Here is a 24,554-nt window from a genome sequence, read left to right as displayed (position 1 = left end):
ACTCCCTATGATTGAACTACTTTGATACAACTTTTGCCACTGATGAGTGGTGATTTTACCATTCATTTTAGTCCTTTTTCTTTATTTTTTGTATCCGTCAATTATAATATGAGGTTGTTTATGGAGTGTATTGCTATATTTTCAAGTAAATTATGTCATGAAGAGAGTTGAAGTCAATTGAAGTGGAATTATGAAAAAAAGAGTTAAAGAAGTGCAAATTCCTTCAGTCATTCCGCAACTATGGAACATTGTTCGCTTCTGCGAGTAGAAGGCCACATCTGTGGAAATGGCAATATTTTGCTAGGAGCGCATATGTAGTATGTCATGCGCATCTGCAGAGGCACTTCTGTGCAAAAGATCTGCACCTGCGCATGCGCTTCTGCGCCACATGGTCAGCTTCTGCGGTAATCCAATTGTTTACTCACCATAGCATCTGTGTGCAGAATTCCGCATCTTTGGAGCCACATCTGTGATAATCCTTCTGCAGGTGCGGCTAGCGAGCTTCAGACCTAGACAACTTAGGCATTTCACATTTTCTCCATTCCGAACCCAAAAATACACGACCTAGCTTATTAGAAACATATTTTTGGCTTTATTTTCAGTCTCTTGATTAGAGAAGACAAGTTTGGTTGTTGGGATTATTGCACACACTCTTGGGTATAGAAGGTTTGAAGGTTTTGGTTGAGAATTGCTAACCCATTTATGTTCATTTCTTCATTTACCTACTTTGTATTGAACATTTAAGTGTATAGTATTTGTTCTATTTATGAAAATATTCATATTTAAAGTGTGGATTAAATATCTTGTTGTGCTTATGTATTGAACGATTTTTATTTATGTTGAAGTGAGTTAATTGTTTCTTTAATTATTCTTGTTCTTTAATGTTTCCAAAGGGATTAGATAACCCTAGGACTCCCCCATTAATTTCGAATTAATCTCGAAAAAGGTAATTTGGGATTGGTAAAGATTAATTAACAAGAACTTGAGTCTTTAACCCTTACTTTATAGATTCTACCTAGGGATAGGATTGAACTACTTGTATCAACATTCGGGTGTGATTAAGCTCTTAATTCTTTTAGGGATAATTAAATTAAGAAGTATTGTTAGTCTTCGGACAAAGCTAATATAGAATTATTTTTTGAGGCTAATTAATATAAACTCGCTCATGTTTGTAAAATCGTGAAATATATTGGATCATTACTTGAGTGTAATTCCCCATGTATCCATTCTTGTAGTCATTGATCATTTTACTCGCTTTCTAGGTTAGTTTACATTTTCGCAATTAGTTATAACCATTTTCTAAAAACCATTCTAAGTGTTTGGTGTAAAGCCCCAGAAAATTTTGCTTAGTAATTTAAGATTTCGTGGTGCCAAGGTAGGCCAAATATTTTATCTTGCGTGCAAATGAGGATTAAGGAGATTATGGATATCAATTTGATATGTTAATAAGTGTATAAGTCATATTAGAAGTGAATTGGGGTCTAAGGAGAGGCCTAAGTCTAAGCCAAGTTGGAAAATTTCATAAGAGACGAAAGATGCAAATGAGTACGCACAAGACCTCACTTTGGACAATCATATCTCCAGTTATATAAGAATTTGTGTGATGCACAACCTATCAAATAAAAATTATTTGAGTCTAGTTTTCAACGCTTCAAACCATTCGTCATTCGAACACTCCTACCACAAGTTATGACCAAATTACCAAAAGCAGCGCAGAATTTTACACTATTGCACCGCCCCATGCGGCGCGACTGTGTAAATTATCAGAGCACCTCCAGTTTCATTTCTAAACACATTTTTCATTACACGCCTCCCCATGCGGCTCCCCATGCGGCGCGGCTATGCAAAAATTGGGATTTTTGTTATAAAACGACCTCATTTCGTCAAATAGATTCAAGGGACCATTTCTTGAGTAAAAATCAGATATTTTTAGAGTGAGAGAGTGCCTTAGAGTGAGAAAGTATCCCTCATAAATTCTTCTACAATTCTTGCTCAAATCTTAAAGGATTAACAAGGAAAACCACACTAGGCCTTCATCCTTGAGTAGATTGGCATTGCTAGAATTTCCGGAACGTTGTAGTAACTTAAGGAAAAGCTCTTTGAGGTATGTATGGCTAACTTTAACTCTTGTAGAATCCCCTTGTTGTGACGAGCATACGGTATGTGTACCTTGTATGAAAATATGTGTATTGATTGTCTTAGTTGATTTCCACACAACCGTGTTATATGTGATTGTGAAAAGTGATTTGATGTGCCTACCGTATTATGTGCTAAGCTTGTAAATGCTTGAGGATGATGATATGGGAGTATGTGTTAACGAATGAAAGAATGTTAATGTGTCCAAATGTGGGAATGTGTATAATGGCTAAAACCATGCGTGGTAAGTAATGAAAGATGGTATTGTGAAATGACGTAAATGAGTTGAACGATTATGAAAACACCTTGTACATGAATTACTGCTTGGTGACATCTATGGTGTCTTGGGCCCAAATGTATGAATTGTTGATATGAACTTGTGCTTCCTTGAAATGATGATTCTTGTGATTAATATGATTTGAACATTTTTGGTTAAGTCTCGCGATATAATGGGGTAAGTAAATGGAAACAAACCAAATGTGTGTATGTGAAAGTGTCCATGTGGTAAGAACTGTGTAACAAATGATGGAAAGAAATCGTAATTGATGCAATTGAAACAACTGTGGTAATATCATACGTGACTTGTCGCGGGGAATTATTGTTGTGACTTAAATTGTATACGGGTTGTTGCATATGATGGAAATGGTATTCATGTTATGAAAATTCTTTGTGAATTATTGTTGTTGTCGTGTGAAATTTGATTGTCTGGTGGGATCGGGTTGTGCGCCGCTACACGAAGTTATAAGGTGTGGGTTGTGGTGATAATGGTGACCGAGGTAATAAGGGTGGTTGAGGTAATAAGGGTGGAAAAGTGATCAAAATCACTATTGAAATGAAAATATGTGAAAGTTGGGAAACCATTGATGTGATGAAATAATGTTGAAAGGGAAAATGAGATATTGTGGAACTTGTTTGGCTTTGGTTGTTCCTTTCATGTGCATTGGATTGTTGATTCTATTACTGTTTTTTTCCTGTGTATTTCTTGATTTTACTTGGGGTAAAGTTTGTTCATACATACCAGTACAATTCAAATGTACTGACATCCCTTTTGCCGGGGGCGCTACATTCGTGTTATGATTGTAGGTGGTTCTATAGCTGGTACACCATTCCACCAACAGTAGCACTCCTTCACTTTCCATCAGCTGTATTGGTGAGCCCCTTTTTCCTCTCGGGGCCCTGCGTGGCTCATGCCGCTTTTCCTCCCGGAAATCTTATTTTGGTATTTGCGTAAGGTATATCCGGAGCCTTGTTACCGGCAAGTATTGTAACACTCTTTTGTATCCCTAGAGGCTCCGTAGACAGGAAATGTGGGTTATGTACTTATGTATTTTGTATTTGGGCTGTGTAACTTGTAAACCATGCTATATAACCATGTATAATATGTAAATCTCGTAAGAATGTGTTTAAATCATAAATGTCTATTTCACTTGGTTAACGGATAATGAAAGCGCGGGGTAACACGTGGGATAGGAAAGGCACCCAGGTCTGCTTGACTGGGGTTACCCAGTCGAGCGCCGGTCGCGCCCCTCGGTTTTGGGGCGTGACATTTGGCTTAGCATAATAAGTGATAATTCTCTTATATTGCTAAATTGCCTACATATTGTTCTTCGTGGGATTCGACTCCGACTCATAGTTGGGTATATTATATTGCATGCGACCGTGTCCATTTACTTTTTAGTAGTGGATTTGGACGTCATCAATATTGGCGCCGTTTTAAGGGAACAGTTTGTCGTATTTAGGTTTTTTGAAAAGTAAGTGTACGTGCTTTGATCCAAACTTGTGAATATTTGTGTAATTATTTTTCTTATCTTTGTTTATTTTTCTTGTTATTTCTTGTATATTTTCTTAGTTTTTGAAAAATAGCATCATGTAATGAAAATTTGTCATATGGTAGTTGTTCATACTTTGATGACCCTTGTCCTTATTATGGAGGACCAAACTCATGGACAAATTTCTTAAATTCTCCCAGGGGCGAATTGTGCGCACAATCTCAAATCCATAGTGGAGTATTTGTGATAAGTGTGGTGTTCAAAATGGTCATTGGGCTAATTGGGCCTATTTGTCCTTCCCTTCCCCGAACCCCCACTATGATGATTCTAATTTTTGTGATAAAAATTATGGGGATATGGAAGTAGAAGAAATTGAGCATGGTCAAAATGGAGAGTTCAAGCTCATGATGGAATGCCTACTTGAAGGAGGAAACAATCAGCAAAAAGCCTTGGAGGAACTTTTGGGAAAAATAGTCTCCAAAATGATTTGGCTCTTGAAAGGTTGAACTCACAAATGGGAGAAATGCTTGAAGCTCTAGAGGTCCAAAAGCCTCGGAAGTGGATGATAGCCAAGAACCTTCCTTAAAGGTTGAAGCTGAAATCCTTCTTTGGCACTTGATCGAAACCAAGAAGAACTCTCAAATGCTCAAAATGAGAGGATGATGCTCATGTTGGAGTTCATTGTTGAAAATGAGGAGAAGGACAACTTGGCACTCGAGAACTTGAAACAAGTACTAACTCAAAATGATGAGAATATCCGCACCTTGGAAGATCAAATGAAAATATTGGTTGAGGCTCATTATGCCCACCAACTTAAAAGTGTGGAAAGAGTCCAACTCTGATGAAGAAAGTGAGCTTCATTGTGAGGAATCAAGAATTGAACATCCACAAAACAACTTCATGCTTGTTGGTGATGCCAAGAAAAATTTGGAATTAGAGTCAACCGGAAAAATTGAAGATGTGGTTGAGATTGACTGTGGTTCGGGGGAGAAAGAAGATATCAAAATCCGGGAAAAGTTGCAAGTTGGGAGGTTATTATCTCATTCCAAGCATTTTTCAACTTTGGAATTCTATGGTGATATGGGAATTGAGCCATATGAATCCATATTGCAGTGCAAAGAAGAAAGACAAGAGCCATACATCTGGCAATTTGAAAATTCAAGAACACAAACTGACATTCCTCAAAAGAAAGCCAATAATGCAAAATGAAGAAAGATGTTAGGCTTGATCATTTACTTAACACCCTCCGCCGCTCGTGTTCATAAGCTTGATTCCAAGTTAGGTGCCCAATTTATATCTTTCATGTGGAGAGAAAAGTAGCAAAGTTGATTCGCGTCGTGCCCCGACGTTAAATTTCAGCGCTTGGTAGGAAGTAACCTATCGTTTTCAAATGTTGTTGTTAGATTTTTATTTTTGTAGATTATTTATTTTGTTGAACATTTTGATGTGTGTGTCTTAGATTGCAGGGAAAGTGAAGAAAAAGTAGCTAAGCTTGCTTTTCTGCAACAAAAAATGCGACCGCATAGTGGTTATGCGGACCGCATACTGGTCGTGGAATGAGCCAGAAGTTCGTAAGCTATGGTCGCTCAAAAATATGGTGGAATGCAAATCCTACAGAAACTTGCTCATGACTCGTTGAATCTATAAATCTAGAGCTCTGATACCAACTTGTCATGACTCAAAATTCAACTAGCCGTGATGGCACCTAACCCAATGTCATGCCCCGACCTTGGGGAGCACGACCGACACTCAACTAAAATACCCCGATCAACCAAGCCTGTACAATGCCTTCTACCCAACTCACCCATGAACAAAGAGAAGAAATATACATATATCATTAATTAAACATTGATAGGATTTCATGAACAATGCCAATTCCTTTACCAATAGTTACTTCATTCATAATTCCCAAAATATATACAAAATTATATTTTTGAAATGGGACATGTGATACAAATATAACATATCTAATTGACTCTTCCAACACCACAATACAACCCACACTATATCTACGAAGCCTCTAAGTACAACCAAAGAGTAATATGGAAGTGTCGGGAACAAGGCTTCGGCTATACCTCAAAACACAAAGTAGAACATCAGGTGACATCTGGCCCGGAGTAGAGTAGGGCTCACCAAAACCTGCTGAATAGAGAGTAACTGCTAACGAAAACCAAAGTTGCTTGTTGATGAACCAGCTGCATCCATTGAAGATGCAGTGCCCCCGGTAAAAGGGACGTTAGTACTTGTGGAATAGTACTAGTATGTGAAGCTAAATGTCCTCTTTTGAAATAGAATGCCAATATAATAAAGGGAAAACCATGGAATCCCAAGAAACAATCAGTTATATCCAAATGCCAACTTTAAAACATAACAATTTTCAAAATACAAATATAATATATATTTTTGGTTGGGAGATCATTAGTACCGATATAGATATACCACCATGTATTTCGCATGGAGTCCAATCACGGCCTGATCGGCAAGGTCGTCTCATCCGAATACATCAACCACAATCACAATTTCAATTTTAATTTCAATTTCTAGCACAATCACCACCATGTGTGTGGCATGGCGTCCGATCACGACCCGATCGGCTAGGCCGTCCCGCCATAATATCGTGTGGATCGACATCACCCTTTTCTAGTAATAATCTCATCCCAATAAAGGGGAATATTCTCATCACAATAATCTCATCCCAAATAAGGGGAATAATCACAATGCACCTTACACCGGCACGTGTAGTTTCGGGGTTAGGTTATTCCAACCTACCCTTCCTTGGTGACTAACGATACTCCCAAAACATTTTGTTTTGCACACAAGGGAACAAAAGTACAAATATATTTTATATTCACCAAATAACCTTTCACACTATAAATAGATTTATTGGTACTTTCAACCATTCACAGCATCAATATTTCCTTAGCTCTCTCGGCCATACTTATGATTATTAATTCATGGCACGTTGACCATATTTCGTATTCAACACTTTCATATCTTTACTTTCATGGATCATCATCATCAATATTAATATATAGAATATTTGGTAAATCACAAATTTAGGTTCATTAGTAATGAAGGCTTTAAAGACAATAGATTTCTTTCCAAGAAGTGGAGTAAAATGATTGGAAATTGAAGCGCAAGTTAAAATCATAACGAGTAACATTCCATTTATTCTTGAAATACTTTTACCCAAAAAGGCAATACACAATTTTAACTCATGAATATGTAAAGCTAAAAACACATTGGAAATATTTACAAAGCATAGCATTAGTCAAAACAACCACATTTGGGCATGACTTGAGTACAAAAGCTTTTAGACAAATCTATTTTCGAAGTCAATTTGGAACAGTTGAGTCAAGGCACATTTAACCCTTCACACATCATTTCATTTCATTGGCACCATTAGCCACAAGTATAACTTTTATTATTGGCACGGTGGTCGCACTTTATATCTCCAACTCACTTCTTTCACTTTCCAACATCTTTATAGGTTATCAACAACAAAACATTTCAAATCAAGACTTTAGGTACACATATGAGCAATTTAGAGTTTTAAGCACATTGAGATTTCTTCCACAATTTTGGCATAATAGCGTTCATTTGAAACACTACTCAAGGTCATAACTTTTGAATACACATAAGTTGAACAATTCCCGAAGGATAACATAATGTGATAGGAGCATTCGGAACACGTTTTGAAAACATAACATTCGACACTTTGTTTACTCGGGATAATCAAATTTATTAGGAACAACTCGGAAATTGAGAATTAGTAATCTAGGCCAACCTATGTACGGTGAAATTGGAGGGTCCAATTTCTCATTATCAAAGCACCTCAGAAGACCATCTCGAAGTCTCGAGGCTACAAGGTTATGATCGAGTCTCCTCCCTCGAGGCTCGTCGACACTCGGCCTTAGGATAATGTTGACCACAGTCACGGTAGAAATAGGGATTTCCCAAGGCACGTGGCTAGGACTGACAGAGCCTAGAGAGCTACTCTAAGACCCGAGTTAGGGTGTCATATAGTGGTCACATCTCCATGTCTTTGAAATTAATGTTTTTGTACTATGATGGGATCTCCCTCCTATATAAAAGGGATCCCTATCACTTTGTAAGGGTTGGTCACTTTAGTTGCTCCACACGAAAATATACAAGAACTCCCTATTTCACTTTCTAATATATTCTCTTGATATTATAACTTTCATTTATTATCTTAATATTTGTTCATCATTTATTGCTTATCATTGGCCATAAAGAGCTATAAAGCCCCAGAAAAGTTTGCTAAGTAATTTAAGATTTAGTGGTGCCAAGGTAGGCTAATTATTTTATCTTGCGTGCAAATGAGGATTCATGATATAATGGATATCAATTGGATATTTTAATAAGATTATAAGTCATATTATAAGTGATTTGGAGTCTAAGGAGAGGCCTAAGTCTAAGCCAAGTTGGAAAATTTCATAATAGACTAAAGTTGTAAATGAGTACGCACAAGACCTCACTTTGGACAAGAATATCTCCATTTATATAAGGTGTTGTGCGATGCAAAACCTATCATATTAAAGATCTTTGAGTCTAGTTTCTAATGCATTAAACCGTTTATCATTTGGAGATGTATACAGAAACTTATGACCATTTTACCGAACTTGTGTCAGACGCACATCCGCGGCGCGGCCGCGGGAAAACTGAACGTTTCTGCCTCCGAACGCGGTACTAGCGCGGTCACCGCATCCCGGGCGCGGTTTCACCGCGGTTGGGCGCCTAGCAGCCCTATAAATACCCCAAGACCGGGTATGGAGTGTCTCTAAGTCATTTTGTTTGAGCTAGGGCTTGCTCTATCAAAGGAATCCATCCCATACTTCCCTCCTATGATCCAAGGTAATGTTTTTGGAGTATTTTGAGTTGATTAATACTCCTTAACACTTATATTAACAAGGATTGATCTTGAAAATCCATAGATTCCCATTCAAATCCCTAAATTGATCAAGAACACTACAAGTGGGGATTCTCAAGATTCTTACTACAAGAGGTATGTCTACCATCTCTAACTACTCTATGGTGAATATGTATGATATATACGCTAGAACTCATGGGATGGTGATTGGAAGCCATAGGTGCCTAACCTAGGTTGTGTTGGTGTTGTAGAGATCATGAGATGGGTTATTGAGGTATGATTCTTGGGTGTAATAGTATGATGTATACATGCATGTACAAATTAGGTTTGTTGGAAGATTGTTGAACATAAATAAGTAAAGATTGGGTTGGGGAATGAAGGAAATCTTGTAAAAGATATTTGAAATTAAGATGCTCAACTAGTATTTGATAAAATGCTCGAATGAGCTGAAACCATACATACCTTCCTAATTTGAGTTCAATTTTGTTATGTCTCAAGTAGATTGGGATTGCTAGAATTTTCAAAACGTCATAGTAACTTTAAGGAAAGCTTAAACAAGGTATGTATGGCTAAAACCCCCTCCTTTTAGAAATTGAGCCTCCGTGGTGCCCGTGCAAATGTTGTAAGCCCGGAATTCAATTGATGTGGTACTTGTTATGTCAAATAAATTGATGTTGTGAAAATGTATGTGGAAGATGATTCTCCATGTGTTTAGTGTGTTATTTTTTGTAAATTGAGGATGTGTGGAAAAGCATGAGTTATGTGTTAAATGTCTAAATGTCAAGTCAAGGTTACATTGTGATTAATATGCCAAACTAGATGAATTTCTCTCTATGTTTATAACTTAAATTGCTTTTGTATGTGCCTATGATCCTAAATGGCAAGATAAATGTTAAAAATGGGAATAATGTGAAATGTGAGTTGTGGAATGTGGTAATTATGGCCCCAAGTGCCGAGAAACTAATTCATGTGAATCCAAAGATTGAAGTGAGATGATTAACGGAAAAGGGTAACATCTTGGTAAGACGGCTTAGCCGATCGGGCCATGATCGGACGCCATGTTATACATACATGGTGGTAATGTGTTGATAATTGAAACTGGAAAGTGAGAATGAAATAAGGGTAACGTCTTGGTAAGACGGCTTAGCCGATCGGGCCGTGATTGGACTCTGCTCAAGGAAGCAGTGGTAATGTGGATGATGATGCAACGATATGGAATGCCCCAATCTACAAATTTCAGAAATCATGTTAAAACTATGTGAACCTCTTATATTGTTGACGTGGTGCTTATTTGAAGATTTGTGTTTCTTATAATTTCTTTGCACTCTTGTATGGTTGTTCTTTCTAATTGGATGGTGTTTAGTTATACATACTAGTACTATTCCATGGTACTAACGTCCCTTTTGCCGAGGGAGATACATTTTTAAATGAATGTAGGTGGCTCCATAGTGGATATTGTCGATCGAGCGTAGCGGAGCTTCCTCCTCTCAAAGTCTGGGTGAGCCCCTTTCTCCTTCAAGGGGCTATGTTGTACATCCTTTGTTATAGATATCCACTTTTAAGGTATAGCCGGGGCCTTGTTGCTGGCATTGTCATTATTGTCTTTTGTATCCTTAGAGGCTCCATAGACGTTTGTGTGGGTAAGGTAAGGGTGTTGGATGGGTCGATGAACTATGTTGTAACTTTGATCTCTAGTTCTTCTAAACTATAACCGTATAAAATCTTGAAACTTAACCATGGTTTTTGGTTTGTGACATGAAAATGGACTAATATTGTGAATGTTCGATTTTGGTATTGTCTAAATAAAAGAAAGCATGGTTCCTTTAACCGTAGTGAGTTAGGTAGAAATGTATGAATAAGGCTTGCTCAGTTGGGGTTTACTCGATTGAGTGTCGGTCGCGCCTCCCGAGGTTGGGGCGTGACAAGAGCCCTCTTTAATAACCTCATAATTGTTAGACCTACACCGATTACCCTCAACAGCTCGTGGCCGAGCCCCGGGATCGACCTCGAGGCCCAGAATCGACAAGCCTGAGATCCCAAGTAACTAGCCTATCGGTTTGGTTACAGCTCCCTCCTTAACTTTATTTTGTCTCTAAATATCATATACTTAGCATCAACTGCTTAACAAACTAGCATAAAAATAGATCACGTATTTTTAGAGTCCTATCAATAAATTTAATTTTTATTAACATTTTCACGTTAAACAGTTTGGCGCCCACCGTGGGGCTAAAAATAATAGTGATTATTTTCTTGCTGGTTTTACTACATAACGCAAGTTATCTTTCACGCTTTTTTTATCCAAGATCTTTGATTTCAGGTCAAAATGTCTAGCTCGGTAAGCGAGGATGAAAATAACAATCTTGAGGACCATGGGGAAAAAGGTGTGGCTATTCTAGGTGTTGGTGTGCCGCCACAAAACCTTGGGAATGCACCAGAGCCGGTCCCCATGGACACAATCTCACACGACGCCCAAGGGTCGATACAAGCTCGCATACCGATAGAAGCGTGCATCAAGGAGATCCACAAGAAGCTCAGAAAACCCCAACTAGGGAAGAACGTGAGGTTATTCTTCATGTTATTTTTTAAATGTTGCAGGCACAACAGCTAGTTATTGCTCAGCTGCAAAGTCACCAGAAAACTCCCAGCACGGTAGCACCGGGGACAGCTCCTCCAGCCGAACAGGTGCCGGAGAGATCGAGCAATAATGGGTCGATGACCGATCCCGCCATCATAAAAATGCTTGAGGACCTCACCAAAAGGATCGAATCGGGCGAGAAAATGATAGAAGACAATGACAAGAAGGTCGAGACCTACAACTCCAGGGTCAACCAAATTTCGAGCGCACCCCCGGTCTTGAATGGTGTGGATTCGAAGAAGATCATACAAAGGTCGTTCCCCGAGGAAGTGGCCCCGAAACCCATTCTAACGAAGTTCAGAATGTCGGAACTCCAAAATACAATGGGACCTCAGATCCCAATAAGCACGTTACTGCATACACTTGTGCTATAAAGGGAAACGATATAAGGGATGACGAGATCGAGTTCGTCTTGCTAAAGAAGTTCGGGAAAACACTCTCGAAGGGGGCCATGATGTGGTATCACAACCTAGATCCTAACTCCATAGATTCATTTGCCATGCTAGCAGATTCCTTCATAAAAGCACATGCTAGTGCCATCAAAGTAGCAACGAGGAAATCCAACGTGTTAAAAATCAAGCAGAGAGAGAACGAAATGCTGCGAGAGTTCGTATCTCGCTTCCAAATGGAACAGATGGAGCTACTGCCAGCCTTCGACGACTGGGCAGTGCAGGCTTTCACTCAAGGTCTGAACGAACGAAGCTCGGCGGCTTCAAAATAGTTGAAACAGAATTTGATCGAATATCCCGTTGTGACCTGGTCGGACGTCCACAACCGATACCAGTCGAAGATCAGGGCCGAAGAAGACCAGCTGGGAGCCCCCTCAGGCTCAATATATCCAAGTAGGTTTCCGACGAAGGAACCAAAGCTGAACAAAGAAAGGTACGAGCCATACACCGAAGACAGGAGGAATGCCTCGAGGCGCAATCCACCTCGTAATGATCGAAGGATAGACCCAGGACAAGATCCTCGGGGACCCATCAGTAGAGCAAGATTCGATAGGAACTCAGGACCAACGGGGGCACCTCACTTATCAGAATACAACTTCCACATCGATGTATCAGACATCGTGTTCGCTATCAGTAAAATCAGAGATGCCAAGTGGCCAAGGCCTGTACAATCAGACCCTTAACAAAGGAATCATAACTTAGTGTGCGAGTTTTACAACACGCACGACCACAGGATAGAGGATTGCCACCAACTCCGAGAGGAGGTAGCTCGACTACTTAACAAAGGTCACCTCCGGGAATTCCTCAATGACGGAGCCAAAAATCAGTTCCAAGAAAGAGAGGCGGCCAAGAAGAACAAAACAAATAAGCCACAACATGTCATCCACATGATCTTGGGAGGCGTCGATGCCCCGCAGGAACCCGTGATGAGAAGGACAATATTATCCATCACCAAAGAAAAGTGAACCCGGGGGTACATACCCGAGGATGCCCTCACTTTCAACGAAGAGGACACCGAGACTTTGTCTCAACCTCATAATGACACACTGGTAATCTCTTTCCATGTAAATTCTTTTCAAATAAAACGTGTACTCGTGGATCCAGGTAGCTCAGCTAACATCATCAGGTTGAGAGTAATAGAGCAGCTCGAACTGCTTGACCAAATCGTGCCCGCCACTCGAGTCCTCAATGGATTCAACATGGCAAGTGAGACGACGAAAGGAGAAATCACCCTCCCAGTCACCGAGGCCGGCACAACCCAAAATGCTAAATTCCATGTCATCGAAGGAGAAATGAGGTACAACGCCTTGCTCGGACGGCCGTGGATACATTGAATGAGAGCAGTACCATCCACTCTCCACCAAATGATGAAATTCCCAACAAAGTATGGAATTAAAACCGTCTATGGGAACAGTATGCAGCAAGGGAAATGTTCGTGGTGCACGACGTGGCACCAGCATCAATACCACCGCTCGCAAAAGAGCTAAAGGGTAATCAAGCCACACCTTTGATTAAACCCAATCGAACAAAGTAAAGGAGTGTACCACGTCCTCATCTCGAGTAATTAGGACATATCGATCCTCGAAACATCGCCGGCACATCCCACACTAAGGTATAACCATCTCCCTTTTTATTTCATATTTCAGACTAACTCTTATATAGGTGCCCGATCAAGGCAGTCATAGCGCTAACCCAGCTCAAAGACCTTAATGTTTAAAGCATCCGTTGCACTTTTTTCCTTCGACCGAGTTTTTATCCCAAAAAGGTTTTTACCGGCAAGGTTTTTAACGAGGCAACATCTGCATGCTACGTAAGATAGACTCAACAAGTGTCCGAGGCTTCTTTTGCAATCAACCTCAAATAGTGAGGGGCATCCCCCCCCCCCCCCCCGAAGGTCATCTGCTCGGAAAAGCCAAGAGACACCGAATCGGGTCCCTATAGGAAAATGATGTACCGGGCCAAACGGTCGAACGAACTGTGTCCGTATAGCCAGGCCCCCAACGGCGAAAACGTGTACACTTATACCAAATAATTGAAGAATATTTGTTATCAAAGCATCTCACAATCCAAAAGAGGCTCAGCACCTTCGCAAAAACAACTCCTCCACCAAAAACATCCCGAACACTCGGGGACTAGCATCAAAAATTAAACACCTAAACGACCTTCGGATCGGGACTTCAAAATCATAAGCCCTCAAATAAGGCAATGCGAAAATTGCGAAGAATCTCCAACACCGAAAGTACCCCGAATACTTAGGGACTGGCATCAAAATCTCAAAAAAAATGCACGACCTCAGGGTAGGGATCTCCAAAATCGTAAGCCCTTGATGAGGTTATGCAAAGTTTGCAAAAAATGGCTCCCTAGTCAAGAAACTCTCAACGACTCGGGGACTGCCGTTAAGTGCCACCTCCATCGACTTATCAAAACCCGAGGCCATAAGACTCGGAGCGGGCAGACTCGGTCTCGTAAGACCTACATAAGGCAACGATCATATCTGTAAGACCTTAAGCAAGGCATGAACAATACTTGTACGAAGTACCCAAAACTGTAAGACCTCAAAGGCATGAAAAACTTATAAGACCTTACTAAAGGCATAAACCCGATCTCAAAGTTTTAGCTATATATCGAATTTGTAAGACCCCTAAAAAGGCATACTCTCGATATAGATACCGAAACTACCTCATCCGGGATCAAAAATGGCTCCAACCAAACAAACGTGACTCGGGGACGCCCGACCGTCGCTACAAAATCACAGGCCATTACTTCGAATCTACTTCGAAAAGAACCAGTTAAACGGGCTACCCTCGGCATAGGCAAAAGAGCTTTTGACCATGTCAGCTCCAAATCACAGGCTTTAAGCTACTCAGCCTTTGAGCCAAACCTCCCGAGGTGATCGAACATCGCCGCAAGTTGATCGAAATCGAGGTTCTTCCCGAACCGACGATGAGCCAGGAAAATATTACTTCAAAAGTCCTTAAAAAGAGGAAAATAAAGCCTACATAAAAGGTCACATCGACGAAGCACGTAAGAGCCATAGTCGCCAGCCTAATGAGCCTCAAGGCCACACACACAAAAGGTCGCATCGACCAAGCGCGTAAGAGCCACTGTCACCAGCCTAAAATCTGAAAACTTGAGGGTCAAAATGAGCTCAATTCGTAACCCGATTCGGATACTGGATCCAAAATAGTTAATCAAATATGCCTAAGGGCAAAAGCGTAAGAGCCACTATCGCCAGCCCATGTACATTAAAAGGTCGCATCGGCCCGAGGCATAAGAGTCATTGTCGCCAGCCCACATACATTAAAAGGACGCATCGGTCCGAGGTATAAGAGCCACTGTCGCCATCCCACTTACATTAAAAGGTCGCATCGGCCCAAGGCGTAAGATCCATTATCGCCAGCCCACTTATATTAAAAGGCCGGATCTACCAAAAGCGTAAGAGCCACTGTCACCAGCCTAAAATTCGGCCATTCGAAGGTCAAATAAGCTCGAGTCGATGCTCGACTCGGGGACTGAGTCCAAAATAGGTGGCCCAAGTATGCCTAAGAGCAAAAGTACGTAAGAGCCTACGGGCCAGTCCAACGAGCCCCGGGGCCATATCATGACTCTAAGGATTCCTACCAACTCGAAGACCAGTCCGATGGCCAAATTCAAGACAGTAAGAGATACAAAGGAAATAAAGCTAAAAGGTTTTCTTTCATAGACATGTGCGAAAAAGCACAATCTCCGTCTACAAACATGCTTCGAAAATGCTACATACAAATGGCAAAATCTATGCCCCTCCGGGGCTACGGCCTGGCGGCCTCATCTTTGCTTTCTTCATCGTCAGGCAAAGGCAACCGAGCATCACGCTTGTCTTCCCTTTCTAGCGCAAATTCCTTCGAGAGGCCGAAGCCCCTAGCACATATCTCTTCAAGGGTCTTTCTTCGAGATTTATAGTGAGCATATTCTTCAATCCTCCCTTCACGGTCGCGAATCCTTCTCAGCTCAGCTTGAGCATCGGCAGCGTCCTTTGAATAGATCGCTATCTCCCTGTCAGCCTTAGTTGGGCTTATCGCAACTTCTTCTCGGGCATCGACAATCTTATCCCTGACCTTCGAAAGCTCAGACTCAAGCTTCGCAATCATGTCTGTCTGAATCGAAGCATTATCACAGGCTAAGCGGAGCTGAGCTTCAAAAGTAGGAACTTTAGCCAAAGTGTCCTTCCCCTCTAAAGCCTGAGTCTCCGCTCAAGCTCTCAGCTCATCATATTCATGCCTGGCCCGACCAACTTCATCTCGAAGGCACTCCAGGGCCCCAATCTTTTTCTACAATTGAAATAAACTAAGTATTACCCCCAGGAGCCAGGAGGCGGAATGCACACTTACCCGGGACAGAACTACCTACTCCTTCAGGTGGTTTTCATAATTCAAGCTCTGGCCCACCTCATACTGCAAATGTACCAACTCTACTTCTTTTTCATCACAAAAGAGCCTCAGGGATATCTCTTCATCCAGAGCTTTCCATAGCCTGGCTTCAGAACGAAGCAGCCCGGACTTAAGCTTGTCGAATGCCTGCAAAAGAAAGCTCAATAAGGAAGGGAAGGCGCAAAGCTCGAAAAACCTGTGCTGAAACTCACCGCAAAGTGAAGCCGCTGGGCTTCCTCGAAGGCCGAACGCACACCTACCAATCCAGTCCCTTAGGCCCTGAAAGAGCCTACTCCGATCGAAGTACGGTTGCTCGGTGTATGCGACCCTGAGTTTCTAGTATCTCGCGAAATGCTATCGACGGAAAAAGAAGGTGATAGCAATAGAGAAACCCTCTTTCCAGAAGCGGGAGTTGTGAACACGACAGGCTCAGATGATGCTTCTGCTCCGAAGCCCCGATCCAGATACGCCTTACTTTGAGCGCCAACATCCTGTGAAAGCACCTCTCGTTCATTGTTACCATTCTTTAGCCCGGAAGTTGGAAACCCTTCCCCCTCTACGAAAGAGCACGGCCTCGCCTCGAAAGGCTCTCCAATGCCTACAACAGTAAAATTAATACGCGTAAAGGGGATATGCTTCTCCACATGAAAGAAGGGAAAAGAAGAATAGCACAGCACTCACCATGGTATTTTGCTTCCCATCTGCCCTGGGACAAAGCTCGCCACTTGCGCTCCTCACAGGTCGAGTGGGTCGCCAGTTCTCAGACACAATCCAGCAGATCAAGAACATCTCCCGGTGCCCATAAAACTGCTGTAGAGGAATAAAGGAAGGCACGGCTACGAAACCAGTTCTCACTATAGGCAAAATTGAGAAAGCGCGAAATGCACCACTTATATGTATAATTCCATTCCTCAAGGAATGGCATAAGCTCTACGGGAATAATGTCAGCGGTCCGCACTCGAACTAAACGACTCATCCATCCCAGATCTCCATTTTCCTCGGCATAGATAACGAAGGGCGTGGTCGATTGACATCGCAAAGTTAGCAAACCTCGATGGTGAAAGGGACGGTACAGCCTAATAAGATAACTGAGTAAAAAATCTCACCATCAACACCGTTCGCCAAAACGATGGATGGACCTGCACCAAGGTAACCCGATACTCTAAGCAGAAGTCGAGCACAACCCTATCAGGGGGGCCCAGTGTGAAAGGGTATGTGTACACAATCCAGAACCCATCAGCATGATCCGTGATGCCCTCACCCGGGGAAAATGCAAATAACATCACTTTCTCCCCCCATTCGCAGTCTTTTCTCACTAACTCAAGATGTTCTTCTCCTATCAATGAAGTAATCTTCAAGGCATACTCTTGTTGGTCCTGAAGTCCAGAGGCGGAGCTCTCCCCTCCTTGTCGGGCAGACCTCGACATAACGGTCATGGTAGTGACGAAATTAGAAAAGTAAAAAGCAGGAATATGTGCAGGCGCATTAGTGTTGGAGTGCCGAAAGGCTGGTGCAGAAAAAGAAGGGCAACTGCTTAAAATGGTGGAACCCCCAAAAAAGCAGAAACAACCCTTTTTATATATGGGGAAAACGGCTACGATTCGCCTGCCGCAAAGCCGGTTAAGAACACAGAACAATAACACCTTCTCCAGTCGCAATGTGGTACCTGACCTCGAGGACCTCCATCAGAACAAGGTTAGGCTCCAAGAAGCCAGTAATACCTTCTCCAGTTCCGAGGTGGTACTCGACCTCGAGGACCCCCATCAAACAGAAGATAGGCTCCAGAAAGCCAATAACACCTTCTCCAGTCCCAAGGTGGTACCCGACCTCGTGGACCACATCAGAACAAGGTTAGGCTCCAAGAAGCCAGTAACACCTTCTCAAGTCCCGAGGTGGTACCCGACCTCAAGGATCTCCATCAAATGAATGTTAAGCTCCAGGGAGCCGACAATATCGTTAGTCCCGAGGTGGTACCCAACCTTGAGGACCTCCATCAGGACAAGGCTAGGCTCCAGGAAGCTGATGATGCCTTTGCCAACACTGAGGTGGTACCCGACCTCGAGGATCTCGATCAAAGGGAAGGTTAAGCTCCAAGAAGCCAATGGCATCATTACGAGACCCGAGGTGGTACCCAACCTCGGGGGTTTTTTGTCAAAAGGGAATCAGGCTCCAAGGAAATAAGCATTTAAACTCCACCCATATGGGCTTGGCCCCCAGGAACCGTTTGAGATCGGACAAACCCTCTTTCAAGATCTATCTACAGTGCCTTAAGGCTATTTACACTAAGCCCAAAGCGAGTTTCCAGGTGGTTCGAATTTGAACGAACCTCCGCTCTGGGAATGCCCTCGAGAGATCAAAGGTAGTCCCTATCCACAAGCCTCCGAGAAAATTTCTTCTCAAAGTTTACCATGGAGTTTAAGTAATAACTCATGGTTTCAAGGCCCAAAATATTACTTTCATTCTACTCGAAGTCAAGGTCCCGGCGACCCGAGTTCACCGGCCCGATCCAGGTTCGATCCAAGGGATAGCAAAAGGTTCCGCACAAGGCCATATTAATCGACCAAAGCCAGAAAGAATACTCACAACCGGGTTTGATATTGGCAACAGCGGATAGAGTCATGCATTCAGAGTCTCCGCAAACATAAAAGAATATAGCAAGCATCGAAGAAAAATTGGAGAAATATCTTTGTATTCATGAACATTCGATTACAAAAGCCCACGAGGGGTCATTATACATGATTACAAAAGCCCACGAGGGGTCCTTACACAGAAATAAAGAAGCGAGAGGGTACATATGTAGTGAAATCCTAGGACCTAGTCTACTTTAGAAGGTGTCACGACCCGGATTTCCCACCATCGGGTGTTGTGATGGCGCCTACTATCGGAGCTAGACAAGCCAAATATTTAAAACACCTTTCCTGCTTTCTTTCAAACAATATAATAAACGAGACAAAATTTAAGCGGAAGAATTTAAATCTAAAGCAACTGAAAACCAAAAGTGTGGAAGTTTAATACACATCACTACCCAAGGTCTGGTGTCACTAGCTCACGGACTACTACAGAATACTACAAACAATGTCTGAAAGGAAATACATCATGTTTGTCTGATACAAGATGAACAAAAGAAAAACATGGAAAGGGACTTCGGCCTGCGAACGCCAGCTAGGCTACCTCGAGAGTCCCTGGACTGAAGACAGCTCCCATAAATCCTACTACTGTGGTCCGTAAGCTGCTCCCTGATCTGTGCACAAAAATTTGCATATAGTGTAGCATCAGCACAACTGACCCCATGTGCTGGTAAGTGCCTGGCCTAACCCCGGCGAAGTAGTGACGAGGCTAGACAGTACCTACCACATTTAACCTATACAGATATATATAAAACAAGTGCAAGAAAACAATAACAAGATAATACAAAGTAAAACTGGGAGGGGACATGCTATCGGGGAGTAACAGATAAAAATGAAATATCGGAAATAAGCAGAAGAGACTCTGGTTCCCATGATATATATATATATATATATATATATATAAGTGGACGGCGTGCCACACGATCCCATAATATCATATATAAGTGGACGGCGTGCCACACAATCACATAATATCATATATAAGTGGACGGCGTGCCACACGATCCCATAATATCATATGTAAGTGGACGGCGTGCCACACGATCCCATAATATCATATGTAAGTGGACGGCGTGCCACACGATCCCATAATATCATATGTAAGTGGACGGCGTGCCACACGATCCCATAATATCATATATAAGTGGACGGCGTGCCACACGATTCCATAATATCATATATAAGTGGACGGCGTGCCACACGATCCCATAATATCATATATAAGTGGATGGCGTGCCACACGATCCCATAATATAGTTCATAATATCTGACTTCATATAGTAGACCCCTTCAGGAGAGAATAACAACTCAATACCATTAACCCGGCAAGGGTTTAGCTAACAGCCCAAAATATCCTGACAAGGGAGAATATATATATATCAGTCTACACATCCCGGCAAGGGAGTATTCACAACACATTCTCCTTTTTAAATCCATTCTTCCTCAACTAACACATTCATGTTCGAGCAAACGCTCCAAAAGTACACCAATCGCAATTTTACCTCAACCGTTCATATTATGTGAAACTCATCAAATAAACAAGGAGCTTGTGTTACATTATTCGAATTAAAAGCAATCAAGACTCATGGTCATGCTAGACTCCGGTGCATAGATAACCGTCACCATGCCTATACACCGTACTCCACATTAGCAAGTAGCAAATATCATCCTAATCCTATTCCCTCAAGCCAAAGTTAGAACAAACACTTACCTCGAATGCTCCAAACTCAACTCACGCTTCTAGTATAGCTTTACCTCTTGATTCCACCACCAATCCGCTCGAATCTAGTCATAAGTTACTTAATCACATTAATAATTACTAAATGAATCATCCCCAATGCATGAAAATAGATTTTTCAAGGTTTTTCCCAAAAAGGTCAAAAATACCCCCGGACCCACGTGGTCGAAACTCGAGGTTCGGACCAAAACCCGGTTACCCATTCCCCCATGAATCCAAATATATGATTTGTTTTTAAATCGGACCCCAAATTGAGGTCCAACTTCTCAATTTGTAGAAAACCTAGGTTCTACCCAAAACACCCAATTTTCCCCATGAAAATCTTTGATTTGAAGTTGAAATTATGTTAAAAGATGTTAAGGAATAAAGAAATTAAGTTAGAAATCACTTACCAATCGTTTTGGAGAAAAAAGGTTGTTTGGAAAATCGCCTCTTAGGTTTTGGGTTTTTGGAAAGTGAAAAATGACTGAGATTTTCCGAACTTGTATACCTTTCTGAGGACCTGGCGCGCACCGCACAAATATGTGTTGCGGCCGCGCCGAGTGGGAGAAAAGTGGGGCTTCTCTGAACCCTTCCAGCGCGGACCGCACTGTTTTGGTGCGCGGCCGCACTGGTTAACCTGAAACCCTAACCCTCAGACTCAGCCACGCGGACCGCACAAAAATGCACCGCGGCCGCACGGCTTCAGCGTGGACCGCGCGGAAATGACCGCGGCCGCGCTGGTGTCTGCAACACCTGAACCTGCATTTTCTTAAGTCCAAGACCTCCCGGGCCCCATTCAAAACTCACTCGAGCCCTCAGGGCTCCAAACCAAACATGCACACAACCTTAAAAACATCTTACGGACTTACTCGTGCGATCAAATCGCCAAAATAACATCATATACATAGGATCAAGCCTCAAACACATGATTTTCTTTCTTCAACTTTCATAACTCAAACTCTCCATTTTTAATCCAAAACACATCATATGATGTCCGTTTTTAGCCAAACTTTACAAATAGTGCTTAACACATATTTAAGACTTGTACCGGGCGTCGGAACCAAAATACGAGCCCAATACCTATATTTTCTAACCTCTTTTTCATTTCAAATTTTCATATCAAATTTCAGAAAAACAATTTCTTTCAAAAATTCATTTCTCGGGCTTAGGACCTCAGAATTTGATTCCGGGCACACACCCAAGCCCCATATTTTTCTACGGACCCTCCGGGACCGTCGAATCACAGGTCCAGGTCCGTTTACCCAAAATGTTGACCGAAGTCAACATTATGTATATTAATACCAAAATTCATCAAATGTTTCCGGCTATGTGCCCGAACTGTGCACGCCAATCGAGGCAACTAAAAGCGAGGTTTTCAAGGCCTCGGGACCGTCTGAACAAGGAAAAATTAAGGTGATGACCCCTTGGGTCGTCACAGAAGGCTCATCTCCGGTAGCAGCATCTTCGAGCACCACCCCCTCGAGCATGCATCCTCGACGGTGATACCTTAGACCGCCACCTCCTCTAGGTTCCCAGAGCAATCCCACTGAGCAATATCTCCAAGGGCAAAGATGAAGAAGAGGAAAGCGTGAAGGCAAAGAATAGGAAGGTGATGCAAAAGAGGCAGAAAAAAGAGACATAGCCCGCCAAAGCCAAAGGTTGAAGATTCTGCGGGCATCAACCCTACTCACACGGCCACTCCGAGTCCACCTTTCGGGACATCGTTCTGTGTGAGGTTAACGGCCGGTGCACCATTTTATCCCTTGGGAAAAGACCCGAGGGTTGAAATACCGCACCAGGCCATGGTAGAAGAGTGAGCAGTGGTGTATATTCCGAACACTCTCCTGAGCAGTGGTATAGAGTCCAAATGTTCCCAAAAGTCGAAATAGGCTGACCCCCTTTATCCTGTCACCTCAATCTAACGATGACAGTAGTGATCGCCGTAACGATAACAACAACGAGACAGTATAATCTCGCTCGACACAGTAGAGCCTAGGTAAAAGGCCATGGCGTGACTGATAAGAATGCCTCCATAAGAACTTAAGACCAGAGACCCCAAACATGGCGGGTAGAAATGGAGAAGGATAATGAGAATGAGAAGAAAGGAATGGAAAGATGTTTAAAAGGCACTTGGATAAAAATATAGCATGAAAAGGCCCCATTTAAAGGGGATGATAATGGGCCAACAATGCCATCAATGCCTTTGAAAGACGGATCGACAGGCGCAATCAATGTGCCATTAGAAACTGGATCGACGGCGATACGGTCTCCTTGAAGAATAGGAATCGACAGCGCATTGAATGATGCTAAAAAGACAAGTCCATGGGATGTACCGGTTAGCGTGAAGGTTTACATCGTAAGTATGATATCATCAGGGTGGCATCACTGTGAGAAGTCCGAAGAGTTGGATGTCAAAATCGTTTCTTATCATTCCCCTCTAAGAAATGTAGGGACTATCTATGTACAGTGAAATCGGAGGGTCCTATTTCTCATTATCAAAGCACCTCAGAAGACCATCTCGAAGTCTCGAGGCTAAAAGGTTATGGTCGAGTCTCCTCCCTCGAGGCTCCTCGACACTCGGCCTTAGGATAATGTTGACCACGATCATGGTAGAAATGGGGATTTCCCAAGGCACGTGGCTAGGACTGACAGAGCCTAGAGAGCTATACTAAGACCCGAGTCAGGGTGTCATCTAGTGGTCACATCTCCATGTTTTTGTAATTAATGATTGTTGTACTATGATGGGATTTCCCTCTTATATAAAGGGGATCCCTATCACTTTGTAAGGGTTGGTCACTTCAGTTTCTCCACACGAAAATATACAATAACTCTCTATTTCACTCTCTAACATATTCTCTTGATATTATAGCTTTCATTTAATATCTTCATATTTGTTCATCATTTATTGCTTATCATTGGTCATAAAGAGCCCTTTTAATTACCACATAACTGTTAGCCCTACCCCGATTACCCTCAACAGCTTGTAGCCGAGCCCCGAGATCAACCCGAGGCCTAGAATCGACAAGCCTGAGGTCCCAAGTAACTGGCCTATCAGTTTGGTTACAGCTCCCTCATTAATTTTATTTCGTCTCTAAATCTCATATACTTAGCATCAACTGCTTAACAAACAAACATAAAAATAGATCACATATTTTTAGAGTCCCATCAACAAATTTAATTGTTATTACCATTTTCACGGTAGACACAACCATACTTGAAACTTATGGGAACATCATAGAATTCAATTCTAAGAGAGAAGATTTAGCCAACATACTTGAAATTCGCCGCATAATAATACTACGACGTTCCACCACACTAAGCAACTTCAATCTACAACAATGCACCGCAACTGCACCAATATTAGCAAGACTTCTATACTTTAAGTCATTTAGACTTTTTATCAAACATCTAATGTGCATATCTTTCTAAAACCTCCTTCAATGGAAATTTTTCCCCTAACAACCACCTTCCACACCAATGATTCACATTTAGAGTCACCTCTAGGCCATCCACAACTTCCATTAGCACATGCATGCCCATCAATTCACTCCCAAACCATCAATCTCATCAATTAAACCATTTTACAATCTCTACAACACCAACACAACCTAGGTTAGGCACCTATGGCTTCCAATCACCATCCCATAAGTCCTAACGTATATTTCATACATGAATAATCACCATGAATTAGATTGAGATGGTAGACATATCTCTTGTAGTGAGACTCTAGAAAATCCCAACTTGTAGTGTTCTCGACCAGTTTGGGGATTTGAATGGAAATCTATGGATCTTCAAGATTAATCCTAGTTAATATAATTATTTAGGAGTAGTAATCAACTCAAATCACTCCAAAAATATTACCTTGGTTCATGGGAGGAAAGTGTTGGACGGATTCCCCTTGATATGCAAGCCCTACCTTAA

Source organism: Nicotiana sylvestris, chromosome 8 (genome assembly GCF_000393655.2).
Source record: "Nicotiana sylvestris chromosome 8, ASM39365v2, whole genome shotgun sequence".
NCBI classification, from domain to species: Eukaryota; Viridiplantae; Streptophyta; class Magnoliopsida; order Solanales; family Solanaceae; genus Nicotiana; species Nicotiana sylvestris.
This window is presented reverse-complemented; position numbering follows the sequence as displayed.